The following is a 15,522-nucleotide window of genomic DNA, read 5'->3' as shown; positions in this document are numbered from 1 at the left end:
TTTAGGAATATGCAGATAAAGCTATATTCATGGATACACACTTAAAAATAGTTGGGTACTTTTTTGGTTTTGTGTGTATATGTGTACTTAAAATTTTCAACTACAAGAAGGCTGTTCCAAGCATCCTTAGTTTTCACAGAATAGTTCTGATTTTGGTGACTAGCGGAATCGACTGAGAAATCTCCCTCACCAGCTTTTTATTTTATTTTTTAACTCTTCAGAATGATTAAAAAGAAACCAAAACCGTAGCAGTATTAAAAATAAACATAAAACTAATACATATCAATAAAAAAGACTTACCAAGGTTTAAAATTGACAACCAGACCATTGACACAAAGAACAGGGTTTTGGAATGCTATTCTCTTCATTTTTAATATAAGTAAATATGGCAGTTAGCTGTGCCCAGAATTTAGAGTTACACTGCTATACTTCTAACTATAGGTATTTTGTCCTGGCTGTATTTGAACAGAACTGCTGGTGTATAACCCAAATTCACCCTCAATGCTAGTGAACTGAAAGAGCAAATATAGCTTCCTAAGCACCAAATTTATAATCACACTCGTGAATAGAGTTCATTGTTTTCTTTGCTTGTCATTCGGTAAGAATCATATTGGAATAATTTAGTACAGCTTTACTAAGTTTATTAATGTAACTTGTTATGAGGATGGTGCAGTAAGTTCTAGGCGCCTGTGCTTACAGTGCAAAAGCCTCCTTTGTGGTACAAGAGAGATTTTACGTGTAATGGTGATACAATAGTGCCTTGCCTTTTTAAACTCTTATGTATTTTTCTAAATGTCTTTATAGCCTGAATTTATGTGGTTTCCATAATAACTGTGAAATAGGTGTCCTGATCTTATAAATGAGGAAATATAGGCACAGAAAGGTCGACCTACTGTCAAAGGCACAAAAAACACAACATTGTTTTAAGATAAATTATTGTACTGTTTCAGTAGTTAATGTTTTCTAATTGCTTACTATATGCTAGGTACCATTTTAAGCTTTTTACATGTGTTAATAAGAGCTTGGGCTTTGAAGTCAGATCTGAATTTAATTCTCTCTTCCTTTCATCAGGTATTGACCTTGGAAAACCTGTGCAACCTCTTCAAGCCTTGGTTTCCTCATTTGGAATACAGAAATAGTGATAGTACCTATGTCATAGGATGGCTGTATGGATTGCGATAATCCAAATGAATTTATATCTGGCTTGCAGTAAGGGCTTTAAAATCAATTTGCTACAGAAAAAGAGGGTGTTAGTAGACAGTACTTAATGTAATTTTTTAGCTTCCTGTTGTTTTTCCTGGAAAAATGATTGTTTTCTTGAGTATAGAATCATGTTTGATGGTGATATACATGTATGTATTTTATGTACATATGTGTATATATTTGTGTGTGTACCTATTTTGTAGGAAAACATCCATTTTGTAGAAGATTACAGCTCCATATAGTGACTTTAACTGCCTCTTCCCTCTCATTTCCTCCTGTGATCACCTTTTGTTCTAAGCCTTCCACTAGTGAGAAGCAAGCAGAGAGAGTTAAGTCATGGAAAGTATCTAAGGCATTCATGTTCAAAGTCAAACGCAGGACACCTGCAGTCTGTTGGGTTATGTTCAGTCCAGGAGTGCTGTGGTATGTCAGTTATTCTGAGCTCTGAAAGTGTTTTCTTGTAGAAATTATCCTTTTAAGTGAGGCACATAAAGTCTTTTAATCCTTGATACAACTGACATGTTGGATATTTGCACTGAAAAACAGTACGAGTAAGCAAAAACTCCACAGACTTTGGCAGTGCTAATAAAGTAATGAAAAGAATAGAACTGAATATATATTGATCCTTGGAAAGAGGATTCTGGGAAGATGGTGGAATAGGAAGCATCAGGAGTCTGTTTCCCCACCTAGACAGGAATTGCACTGATGTAACTGTTTTGGAACTCCAGAGTTACTAAAGACTTGGAACTACCAGGAGAAGGTTTGGATATAAGTTGTGATTAATTTTGGTCAATTTCAGCTCTTAGCACAGTAACAACTGCCCATCCTGTACTCCTAGGCCTGTGCAGCTTACAGATAACTTGTGGGAACCAGGGTAGGCAAAAAAGACCCTTTCCTCCAAATATCACTGACTATTGTTTCCGATCACAGAATACGAAAAGATGGGCACCCATTGTTGCAAGCCCCTGTCCCTCCAGCTGAAGAGACTGCTAGGATTTTTAAAGGGCTAGTTAGCACCCTCTTCTGCCTATTCATTTTGCTCTTTTTGCCCTGCGGGGAGCCAGACATTAAAGACTAGGACATTTGAAAACCAACTGCATACACAGACAAAATTAGAAAGTGACCACACATGCCCATCAAAAGACTCAGAATAAAACTTCAGAAGACCTTAAGTTTACATCCCAGGCTGATCATTGGCACAGAGACAGCCTACAGCAATCAAAAAATAAAAATAAAAACAATAACAAAACCAGCAAACCCTGTGGAAGGAGGAGAATCTGATATCCAGAATTACCACATTATTAGATTCAAATGCCCAGTTTTCAACAAAAAAATCACAAAGCCTACGAAGAAATAGGAAAGTATGGCCCATTCAAAGGGGAAAAAAATCTACAGAAACTACTCCTGTTCTCCTGAAAAAAGACCTGATGACAGATACATTAGACAAAAACTTTAAAACAACTGTTTTCAAGATACTTGGGAACTAAAAGAGGATGTGGGAAAAGTCAAGAAAATGATGTATGAACAAAAGAAATTTCAACAAAAGGAAACGGAATAGAAATTCTGGGGCTGAAAAGTACAATAACAAATGAAAAATTCGGTAGAAGGATTCAAAGGCAGAACAAAGAATCAGAAAGTTGAAGACAGCACATTGGAAATGATCGAGTCTTAGGAACAGAAAGAGTAAACATTGAAGAAAAATGAACAGCCTAAGGTTATCTATAAGACACTATGCAGTGGACCAGTGTTCGTATTGTGGAGTCCTAGAAGGAGAAGAAAGAGAAAGGGACAGAGAATATTTGAAGAAATAATGGGGAAAAGATTTGGTAAAAGATATGAATATAAACATCCAAGGAGCTCATTGTGCTCGAAGTAAGATTAACTTAATGAGACACACATCAAGACCCATAATCCAACTTCCAAAAACCAAAGACAAGGAATCTTGAAAGCAGTAAGAGACAATCGAATCATCACATACAAGAGATCCTCAATAAGATTATCAGCAAATTGCTCGTCAGAAACTCTGGAGGCCACACAGCCGTGGTCTGATATATTCAAAGTACTAAAAGAAAGTGTCAGCCAAGAATCCGACATCCAGCAAAACTGTCCTTCAAAAGTGAGGGAGAAATTAAGATATTCCCAGATAAACAGAAGCTGAAGGAGTACATTACCTCTAGACATGCCCTGCAATAAATGGGCCAGGAAGTCCTGTAGGGTGAAAGGAAGGGATACTAGGCAGTAACTTGAAGCCTTGTGGAGAAAGAAAGATCCCATTAAAGGTAAATATAAGGTGAATTTTGAAAGCTAGTACTCTTGTAACAAAGATTTGTATCTACATTTTTTGTTTTCTGCATATGCATAATTTAAGAGAATAATATATTTAAAGGAAAAAAAACAGTCTAAAAACTAATATTGTAACTTTGGTTTGCAACTCTTGTTTTTTGTGTAACTTGAGAGACTAATACATTTAAAGAATTGTTTGTTTTGAGGCACACTGTAAAACATAATTTTGTGACATCAATAATTGAAGGAGTGTGGATAGAGCTGTAAAGGGGCAGAGTTTCTATGTTATTGGTGTGAAGCTGGTATAAATTCAGATTGGACTGTTACAACTTTAGGATATGAAATATAATCCCTATGGTAACCACAAAGAAAATATCTATAGAATATACACAAAGGGAAATGAAAAAGGAATTTTAACAGTTTAGTAAAGAAGAAATGAACTAAAAAGAAGACAGTAATACAGGAAATGAGGTAACAAAAAAAGACTAAGGCATATAGAAAACAAATAGTGAAATGAGAGAAGTCCCTCCTTATCAGTAATAACTTCAAATGTAAACAGACTAAACTCTCCAATCAAAAGACAATTCAACAGAATGGATAAAAGCATGTGATCCAACTGTAGGCTGTCTATAAGAGATTCACTTGAGATCCAAACACACAAACAGATTGAAAGTGAAAAGATGGAAAAAGATACTACATGCATTTAGTAGTAACCAAAAAAAGGATAGGAGAAGCTATACTAATACTAGAAAAAACAGGCTTTAAATTTAAAAAAGACAAAGAACATTATGCATTAATAATATTATCAAGAGCAAGAAGATACAATTGTAAACATTTATGTTCCTAATGACAGATCCTCAAAATACACAAAGCAAACACTGACGGAATTGAAGGGAGAAATAGATAAATCTGCAGTAATAGTTGGAGATTTCCAATACCCTACTCACGATAATAGATAGAATAACCAGACAAAATATAAGTAAGGAAATGGTGGACTCAACACAATAGACCAACTAGATCTAACACATATATACAAAACACTCCACACAACAATAATACCATACATATTTTTCTCAAGTGCACATGGAATATTTTCCAGGATAGATCATATGTTAGGCCATTAATTAAGTCTCATTAGATTTACAGAGATAGGTATCATACAAAGTATCTTTTTCAACAAGGGGCTGAAGTTAGAAAGCAACAACAGAAGGCAAACTGGAAAATTCACAAAGTTTTGGGAACTAAGCAATACACTTAAACAACCAATGTATCAAAAATCACAAGGGAAATTAGGTAATACTTTAGAGAAAAATGAAAACACCACATGCCAAAATTTATGGGACACACAGAAAGCAGTGCTAAGGGGCAAATTTATAGCTATAAATGCTTACATTAAAGCAAGAAAGACCTCAAATCAACAATTTAGCTGTAACTTAAGGAAGAAGAACAAACTAAAACTAAGTCTACCAGAAGGAAGAAAATAATGAAGTTTAGAGGAGAGGTAAATGAAATAGAGACTAGGAAAACAAGAGAAAATCAATGAAACTGAAGGTTGGTTGTGTGAAAAGATCAACAGAGTTGACAAATGTTTAGCTAAATGGACTAAGAATGAAAGAGGGGAGACTCAACTGAAATCAAAGATTTATACCAAAATAAAAAAGATTGTAAGACAGTACTTATGAACAAGTGTGTGCCAACAAATTGGACACTCTAGATGAAATGGACAAATCCCTAAAAACAGACTCTACCAAGACTAAATCACAAAGTGATAGGATATCTGGATAGACCTGTAGCTAGTAAGGAGATTGAATGAATAATCAAAAAATCTCCTGACAAGAAAAGGCTTGGCTACATTGCTGAATTCTATCAAACATTTAAAGAAGAACTGGTATCAACCCTTCTCAAACTTTAACCAAAAAAAGCTTAAGAGGAGGAAACACCTCCTAATTCATTTTGTGAGGCCAACATTACCCTGATACCAAAGTCAGACAGAGACACTATAAGAAAACTACAGATCAATAGCCCTTATTATTATTGATTCAAAAATCCTCACCAAAATACTAGCAAACCAAATCCAGCTACATATTTAAAGGATTATACACCATGAAAAAGTATGATTTGTTCTTGGAATACAAGGATGGTACAACATAGAAAAATCAGGCAGTGTAACACATCACATTACAGGCATACCTGAGAGTGTGCAGGGTTGGTCACAGATCATTGCAGTAAAGCAAATATAGCAATGATGCCAAGTGAATTTTTTGGTTTCCCAGTGCATATAAAAGTTATGTGTATACTACACCGTAGTCTATTAAATGTGAAATAGCATTATGTCTTTTTTTTTTTTTTTAAGTACATAACTTAATCAAAAAAACTTTGTTGCTAAAAAAGTCTGATCATTCCCGGAGCTTTCAGTGAGTCATCATCCTTTTGATTGTGGAGGGTGTTGCCTCAGTGTGGTGATGGCTGTCGACTGATCAGGACTTGCTCTTTGCAGGGTTGCCCCAAATCTTCAATTTGTTTTAAAAAAAAAGTGCAATAAAGTGAAGCACAGTAAGAGGTATGCCTGTAACAGAATGGAGGATTAAAAACCACATGACCATCTCAGTTGATGCAGAAAAAAACATTTGGAAAATTCAACATCTTTTCACCATAAAACACTAAAAAAACTAGGAGTAGAAGGAGACTCCCTCAACACAATAAAAGCCACACATGAAAAACCCATAGTGAATGTCATACTCAATAGTGAAAGACTGAAAGGTTTTCTTCTAAGATCAGGAACAAGGCAAGAGTGCCTGCTTTCACCATTTTTATTCAAAATAGTACTAGAGTTTCTAGCCAGAGCAGTTAGTTCAGCAAAAGAAACAGGGCATCTGTGCTGGAAAGGACGAAGTAAAATAATCTGTTTGCAGATAATATGGTTGTATATGTAGAAAACCCTTAAGATTTTACACACAAGAAATACAGAACTAATAAATGAATGAAGCAAAGCAGTAGGATACAGAGTCAACACACAAAAGTTTATTACATGAATAATGAGTTATCTGCAAAGGAAATTATAAAAAATTTCATTTACAGTAGCATCAGAAAAGAATAAAATACTTGGGAATTAAAGAGGTGAAAGATACAGTGGAAACTAAAACATTGCTGAAGGAAATTAAAGAAGACATAAATAACACATCACGTGTTCATAGATTAGAAGATGTAATGTTAAAATGTCAGTACTATTCAAAGAGACAACAGTCTTGAAAAAGAACAAAGTGGATGACTCACTTCCTGATGTCAAGTTAATACAAAGCTACAGTAATAAAAACTGTGTGGTACTGGCATAAAGGCAGATTTATAGACCAGTGGATCAGAATAAAGAACCCAGAAATAAACACACATATACAGTTAAATAAATTTTGACAAGGTTGCCAGGACCATTCAATGGGGGAAAAGACAGTCTTTTCAACAAATGGTGCTGGGAAAAACTAGATATCCACATGCAAAAGAATAAACCTGGATCCTTTTCTTTACAGCATTTACAAAAATTAAGTCAAATCATTTTGAGTTAATCAAATGTGATTAACTCAAATGTGTTAATCAGTGATACAAAACAAAATTCTTAGAAGAAAATATAGGATAAAAGATTCATGGCATTGGGTTTGGCAATGCTTTCTTGGATATGACACCAAAGGCACAGGCAATACAAAGCATATAGACAAATTGGACTTACTGAAAAATAAAGTTTATACATCAAAAGTCAGAGTGAAAAGGCAACCCATGGAATGGGAGAAAATATTAAAAAATCATATTTGATATAGTATCAATATCCAGAACATAAAAAGAACTTCTAAAATCCAGCAACAAAAACCAACCCGATTCAGAAAATGGGCCAAGGACTTGAGTAGACATTTCTTCAAAGAATATATACAAATGGCTAATAAGCACATGAAAAGATGCTCGACATCACTAATCATGAGGGAAATGGCAAATAAAATCTAGTGAGGTATCACCTCACATCCATTAGGATAGCTAATACCAAAAAACCCAGAAAACAAGTGTTGGAGAGGATGTGAAGAAATTGGCACCCTGTGCAATGCTGGTAGGACCATAAATGGTGCAGCTGCGGTTGAAAACAATATGGTGGTTCTTCAAAAAATAGAATTACCACATGATCAGTAATACCACTTTGAGTCTAAAGCCAAAAGAATTAGAAGCAGGTTCTCAAAGAGGTATGTATACATCTATGTTCATAGTAGCATTATTTACAAGAGCCGAAAGGTAGATAAATGTCCATCAACAGTGAATGGATTAGCAAAATTTGGTATTTACGTGCAGTGGAATATTATTCAGCCTTTAAAAGAAAAGAAATCCTGACAAGTTACAGCATAGGTGAACTTTGAAGACCGTATGGTAAGTGAGTAAGGCAGGCACAGAAAGGTAAATAAATCTGATCCTTGAGCAACACGGGTTAGGTGTGCCAGCTCTCGTGCAGTTAAAAATGTGAGAATAACTTGACTCCCCCAAAACTTAACTACTAAATAGCTTATGTTGAACAGAGGCTTTATTCATAACATAAACAGTAGATTAACACTTATTTTATATATTGTATGTATTATATACTGTATTGTCACAGTATATAAATGAGCTAGAGAAAAATGTTTTTTTTTTTCAAATTGTCACAAAGATTTTCCTGAGTTATCTGGCTAAAATCTCTTAGAAGAAAGACATGGTCAGATAGACGATGTGTGTGCACATAAGAGAAATGGTTTTTGGTAGAGTCAGCTGGACAGTTTTACAAGCCAGAGACAAATAGACCCATGTAGTTCAAACCCATGTTGTTAAACCCATGTTGTTCAAGGGCCAATTGTACTATCTGATCTCACTCACATGAAGTATCTCAAGTAGTCAAACCCATAAAGATAGGTAGAATGGCAGTTGCCAGGATTTGGGGGGAGGAGAAATGAGTTGTTAATAGGTATAGAGTTTTGCAAGATCTAGAGAAGTTACAGATATTGGTTCACAACAATATTGAATATATTAATACTACTGAAATATACACTTAAAAGATGTCATATTTATTTTACTAGATTAAAAAATGGGAAAAATAAAATGTCTGAAGATGGGACAGAATAGAAAGTTTCCAGAGATTCTAATGGAGGCTATTATCATTTTCTAAAGCTTTTTAGGTGGGTACGCTGATTCTTTAATGTTTCCTTTCAAGACTTAAGACTTTCCTAGATAAAAGATCACTCTCACTTCTCTTAATTATATTTACTGTGATTAAACTCATTTCATAATGGTGGTTGTGAGATGCTTGTAAGTGGAATGAGTAAAGAGAGGAAAAGAGATTTTCCTGAGTATCTGACTAAAATCTCTTAGAAGAGAGACATGGACAGACAGAGGATGTGTGTGCACATAAGAGAAATGGTTTTTGGTAGATTTAGCTGGACAGTTTTACGAGCCAGAGACAAAGCACAATGTATGTGTATCTTCTGGAGGACAGAGGCTGTGCTAAGGAAGAGGCATTGGGTTGCTGCCCACCTGGGGTATAGCAGCAGCTTACAAGGGCACAAACAACTGGCTGAACTGCTGGCTTTATGTTTGGGTTTGAAGTCCAGAAGTGAGAATTTTGATTGCTTGTGGGTTCATGGTTTTGTAAGTGTTCTTTTTGATCAGTCATATTTGTTAACTTTAGTTAATATAGATTAAAATAATTTGCAAAACCCCTAACATAATGTCTGGTATAGTATAGCTATTCAGTAGATGTTAATGTCTATGTTTGAGTGAGTTTGATTTTTTTATGTGCTGTAATATTTTTTCCTTGTACAAGTGAATAAATGGGCCAGAAAACTTCTAAAAAGTGTATTAAAATCTCTTGAAATTCTAGGTTGTAATTTATTGCTGTAATTTATATCATTATCCTGTGATTGTGTGGAAAGCTTGTTTGCACCAATTGTTTTCTGATGACCCCTCTGATTTCATTCTGGGGCACCTTGTGGAAGGAAGGCATAGAGGGTAGATTCTAAAGAGTCCACTCTTTGGGAGGAGTGACAGTGAGGTTTAAGAAAAGTGACTAGACATAGATAAGTTTTCACAAATGCCTAAGGTGCCTAACTGGTTTTCTTGGTTTCACTGGAGATGGCTGGTAGTTACAGGTATGCTTTGGTTAGGTAACTATACTCCTATTATGTTAATGTGTGTGCACAATTTAATTAGTAGTTTAAAACCTATCCATGCTGAAGTTACTCTACAAGAAGATATGTCAAAGAAATAATCAATCTTCCCAGGTTTTCTTCTGCCTGCTACTTCTATAGCTTTTCTTCTTCCTACCTAATCACAACCTTTAAATAGAACTCGTGCCACATGTTGAATTTACCGAGTATCATAATTCTTCCAAGTGGTAAAGACACCTCAAGACAAATGCTGGGCATAGAAGCCACAGGGCATAAAGATGCAAAGAAGTAAAAAGCTAACCTTTTCAAACAATAAGGCTTCCCTCTCACTTACCAACTTCACATTTCCCTGTATGGCCCCGGAAGATGACTGGTTAGCCAGAGACGGGTAAGATTCCTCAAGGGAGGAACAACCTAAGACAGGCACAGTCGCAGGGGGCCATCTGGTGAGAAAATGGGGATCAGCAGAGGTGAGGCTTAGAACCTCCCCCCTCATGTTCTGAGAGAAATCTTCTGCATACATGGATGTTTATTGCCCTCGTCTAGCTCGGATTAACACATAGTCTACAGGCACACACCTGATCATCTACATTTGCTCTCTTACAACACTAAACTCTGTTTTCTACCTTTATCTCGTATCTATCTACCACTTCAGCATTTTATTAAAAATAATAATAATAGAGAAATGTGGTATCCACATGTAAATCAAGTTTAAAAATCAAATGAATATTCATATTTGAACTGACTGTGTATAGTTCATAATGCATGAACAAAACCGAAAGCTTCTGTGATGACTGCCCTTGCACTGTTCACCATGTAACTTATTCACTACGTAAGAATTTGTTCTCCATGTAAGAATTTGTTCGTTATGCATCAGAAGATTGGAGACTGACGAAAATTAGGCTTGGGGTGGATTAATGATTGTGCATTGAGTATTGACTCTCCTATACAGAAATTTATTGTGGTTAACAACTATTTGATCAATAAATATGAGAGATGCCCTCACTATATATATATATATATATATATATATATATATAAACACACTTCCAATTGTAAAATAAATAAGTAACCGGGATGTAATGTATAGCATAAGGAATATAGTCAAAATATTGTAACAACTTGGTATGGTGATAGCTGGTACCTAGAATTATCATGTATATAAATGTTGAATCACTGTGTTGTACACCTGAAACTAATGTAATGTAATACTGTTGTCAACTACCCTTCAATAAAAAAAAAAAAACTAAAAAAAAAAAAAAGAAAAAAAAAGAAAAGTGACTAGAGATGGAGAATCAGGCCTGCACTGGATAAAATGAGATTTTAAAGCTGAAAGGTAGACTTGGAGGCAATTTAGTCTAGCCTCCCTTTTTATGGCTGAGGAGCTAAGTATAGAAAAGTGAGTTGTGCACTATCAAAGCTATAGTGGAGAAGCCAGAATCAATGACTTCTAAAGGTCTGGATAGCCAGGCATCATAGAACTTAAACTATAACATTTTTGTGTTTTAGTTTGAAAAGGCCATGTTAATGATAACATGTATATATCATACTAATTTTAAAAATAGGTCTTATGTATTAAATTTTAATCCAATTTTTAGACTTACAGAATTTGTTTAAATAAATTAACTGAACTAACAGTGTAGCCAGAAGTCTTATAAGGAAAATTATTACTTTAAAAGAGATTAAAAAATTCTCAACTTCTTTCTACTATTTCTAGGTAAAGTCAGCAAAGAAAACATGGTATTTTGAAGTATGATTAAACTCCTGATGCTGCAGCAGAGGCTATGAATATTAATGGCCAGATCTAGGTAAGTTGAAGTTCACCTTTAACAAAACCCTACAGTTTATATATATATATATAATTATTTTTTTTATTTTGGTATCATTAATACACAATTACATGAGCAACACTGTGGTTATTAGATTCCCCCCATTATGGAGTCCCCACCACATACCCCATTATAGATTATAGTCACTATCCCTAAGTGTAGTAAGATGCTGTAGAGTCACTACTTCTCTTCTCTGTGCTATACTGCCATCCCCATGCCCACCCCTACATTATGTATGCTAATCGTAATGCCCCCTATTCCCCTATCCCTCCCTTCCCACCCATCCTCCCCAGTCCCTTTCCCTTTGGTAACTATTAGTCCATTCTTGGGATCTGTGAGTCTGCTGCTGTTTTGTTCCTTCAGTTTTTTCTTTGTTCTTATACTCCACAGATGAGTGAAATCATTTGATACTTGTCTTTCTCCACCTGGCTTATTTCAATGAGCATAATACCCTCTAGCTTGATCCATGTTGTTGCAAATGGTAGGATTTATTTTCTTCTTATGGCTGAATAATACTCCATTGTGTATATGTACCACATCTTCTTTATACATTCAACAACTGATGGACACTTAGGTTGTTTCCATTTCTTGGCTATTGTAAATAGTGCTGCGATAAACTTAGGGGTTCATATGTCTTTTTGAATCTGTGATCCTGCATTCTTAGGGTAAATTCCTAGGAGTGGAATTCCTGGGTCAAATGGTACTTCTATTTTGAGTTTTTTGATGAACCTCCATATTGCTTTCTACAATGCTTGAACTTATTTACATTCCCACCAGCAGTGTAGGAGGGTTCCCCTTTCTCCACATCCTTGCCAACATTTGTCGTTGTTTGTCTTTTGGATGGTGCCTATCCTATTTGTGTGAGGTGATATCTCATTGTGGTTTTAATTTGCATTTCTCTGATGATTAGCGATGTGGAGCATCTTTTCATGTGCCTGTTGGCCATCTGAATTTCTTCTCTGGAGAAGTATCTGTTCAGATCCTCTGCCATTTTCTAATTGGATTATTTGCTTTTTTGTTTGTTGAGGTGTGTGAGCTCTTTATATATTTTGAATGTCAACCCCTTATCGGGTATGTCATTTATGAATACATTCTCCCATACTGTAGGATGCCTTTTTGTTCTACTGATGGTGTCCTTTGCTGTACAGAAGCTTTATAGTTTGATATAGTCCCACTTGTTCATTTTTGCTTTCGTTTCCCTTGCCTAAGGAGATATGTTCATGAAGAAGTAGCTCATGTTTATATTCAAGACATTTTTGCCTATGTGTTTTTCTTAGAGTTTTATGGTTTCATGACTTACATTCAGGTCTTTGATCCATTTCAAGTTTACTTTTGTGTATGGAGTTAGATAGTAATGCAGTTTCATTCTCTTACATGTAGCTGTCCAGTTTTGCCAACACCAGCTGTTGAGGAGGCTGTCATTTCCCTGTTGTATATCCATGGCTCCTTTATCGTATATTAATTGACCATAGGTGTTTGGTTTAATATCTGGCCACTCTATTCTGTTCCACTCGTCTATGGGTCTGTTCTTGTGAGAGTACCATATTGTCTTGATTACTGTGGCTTTCTGTAGTAGAGCTTAAAGTTGGGAAGTGAGATCCCCCCTGCTGTATTCTTGCTTATCAGGATTGCTTTGGCTATTTGGGGATTTTGTGGTTCCTTATGAATTTTAGAACTATTTACTCCAGCTCATTGAAGAATGCTGTCGGTATTTTGATAGGGATTGCATTGAAACTGTAGATTGCTTTAGGAAGGATGGCCATTTTGACAATATTAATTCTTCCTAGCCAAGAGCATGGGATGAATTTCCATTTATTAGTGTCTTCTTTAATTTATCTCAAGAATGTCTTGTAGTTTTCAGGGTATAGATCTTTCACTTCCTTGGTTAGGGTTAGTCCTAGGTATTTAATTCTTTTTGATGCAATCGTGAATGGAATTGTTCTTATTTCTCTTTCTGCTAGTTCATCGTTTGTGTATAGGAGTGCAATAGATTTCTGTGTATTAATTTTGTATTCTGCAACTTTGCTGAATTCAGATATTAGTTCTAGTAGTTTTGGAGTGCAATCTTTAGGTTTTTTTTATGTACAATATCATGTCCTCTGCAAATAGTGACAGTTTAACTTCTTCTTTACCAATCTGGATTCCTTGTATTTCTTTGTTTTGTCTAATTGCCGTGGCTAGAACCTCCACTACTATGTTGAACAACAGTGGGGATTGTGGGCATCCCTGTCTTGTTCCCAATCTTAGAGGAAAAGCTTTCAACCTCTCACTGTTCAGTATGTTAGCTGTGGGTTTATCATATATGGCCTTTATTATTTATGTTGAGGTCCTTGCCCTCTATACCCATTTTGTTGAGAGTTTTTATCATGAATAAATGTTGAATTTTGTTGAATGCTTTTTCAGCATCTATGGAGATGATCATGTGGTTTTTGTCCTTTTTGTTGATGTGATGGATGATGTTCATGGATTTTCGAATGTTGTACCATTCTTGTATCCCTGGGATGAATCCCACTTGGTCATGGTGTATGATCCTTTTGATGTATTTTTGAATTCAGTTTGCTAATATTTTGTTGCATATTTTTGCATCTACATTCATCAGGGATATTGGTCTGTAGTTTTCTTTTTTGGTGGGGTCCTTTCCTGGTTTTGGTATTAGGGTGATATTAGCTTCATAGAATGAGTTTGGGAGTATTCCCTCCTCTTCTATTTCTTGGAAAACTTTAAGGAGAATGGGTATTATGTCTTCTTTGTATGTCTGATAAAATACCAAGTAAATCCATCTGGCCCGGGGGTTTTGTTCTTGGGTAGTTTTTTGATTACCACTTCAATTTTGTTGCTGGTAATTGGTCTGTTTAGACTTTCTGTTTCTTTCTGGGTCAGTCTTGGAAGGTTGTATTTTTCTAGGAAGTTGTCCATTTGTCCTAGGTTTTCCAGCTTGGTAGCATATAGGTTTTCATAGTATTCTCTAATAATTCTTTGTATTTCTGTGGGGTCTGTTGTGATTTTTCCTTTCTCGTTTCTGATTCTGTTGATGTGTGTTGATTCTCTTTTTCTCTTAATAAGTCTGGCTAGAGGCTTTTCTATTTTGTTTATTTTCTCAAAGAACTAGCTGTTGGTTTCATTGATTTTTTTCTATTGTTTTATTCTTCTCAATTTTATTTATTTCTTCTCTGATCTTTATTATGTCTCTCCCTCTGCTGACCCTAGGCCTCATTTATTCTTCTTTTTCCAGTTTCGATAATTGTGACATTAGGCTATTCATTTGGGGTTGTTCTTCCTTCTTTAAATATGCCTGGATTGTTATATACTTTCCTCTTAAGACTGCATTCGCTGCGTCTGACAGAAGTTGGGGCTTTGTGTTGTTGTTGTCATTTGTTTCCATATATTGCTGGATCTCCATTTTAATTTGGTCATTGATCCATTGATTATTTAGGAGCATGTATTTAAGCCTCCATGTGTTTGTGAGCCTTTTTGCTTTCTTGGTACAATTTATTTCTAATTTTATACCTTTGTGGTCTGAAAAGTTGGTTGGTAGGATTTCAATCTTTTGAATTTACTGAGGCTCTTTTTGTGGCCTAGCATGTGGTCTATTCTGGAGAATGTTCCATGTGCACTTGAGAAGAATGTGTGTCCTGTTGCTTTTGGATGTAGAGTTCTATAGATGTCTATTAGGTCCATCTGTTCTACTGTGTTATTCAGTGTTTCCGTGTCCTTACTTATTTTCTGCCTGGTGGATCTATCCTTTGGGGTGAGTGATGTGTTGAAGTCTCCTAAAATGAATGCACTGCAGTCTATTTCCCCCCTTAGGTCTGTTAGTATTTGTTTCACATATGCTGGTGCTCCTGTGTTGGGTGCATATATATTTATAATAGTTATAACCTCTTGTTGGACTGAGCCCTTTATCATTATGTAATGTCCTTCTTTATCTCTTGTTACTTTCTTTGTTTTGAAGTCTATTTTGTCTGATACTAGTACTGCAACACCTGCTTTTTTCTCCCTGTTGTTTGCATGAAATATCTTTTTCCATCTCTTGACTTTTAATCTGT

At 35.4% G+C, this 15,522-nt stretch overlaps 1 long non-coding RNA gene across 2 annotated transcripts in view; it reads left to right on the top strand.

Moving 5' to 3' along the window:
• The window catches only part of LOC130682332 (uncharacterized), a 109,852-nt gene that overhangs the window by 69,920 nt on the left and 24,410 nt on the right, over positions 1 to 15,522 (top strand). For both annotated transcript variants that reach the window (XR_008995544.1, XR_008995545.1), the window contains exon 3: positions 11,365 to 11,455. This is a non-coding gene — a long non-coding RNA (uncharacterized LOC130682332). The remainder of the gene's footprint in view (positions 1 to 11,364; positions 11,456 to 15,522) is intronic.

The sequence above is a fragment of the Manis pentadactyla genome, unplaced genomic scaffold (genome assembly GCF_030020395.1).
Source record: "Manis pentadactyla isolate mManPen7 unplaced genomic scaffold, mManPen7.hap1 scaffold_266, whole genome shotgun sequence".
Taxonomy (NCBI): Eukaryota; Metazoa; Chordata; class Mammalia; order Pholidota; family Manidae; genus Manis; species Manis pentadactyla.
The sequence above is the reverse complement of the archived record's forward strand: the minus strand, read 5'-3'. Positions and strand labels throughout refer to the sequence as shown.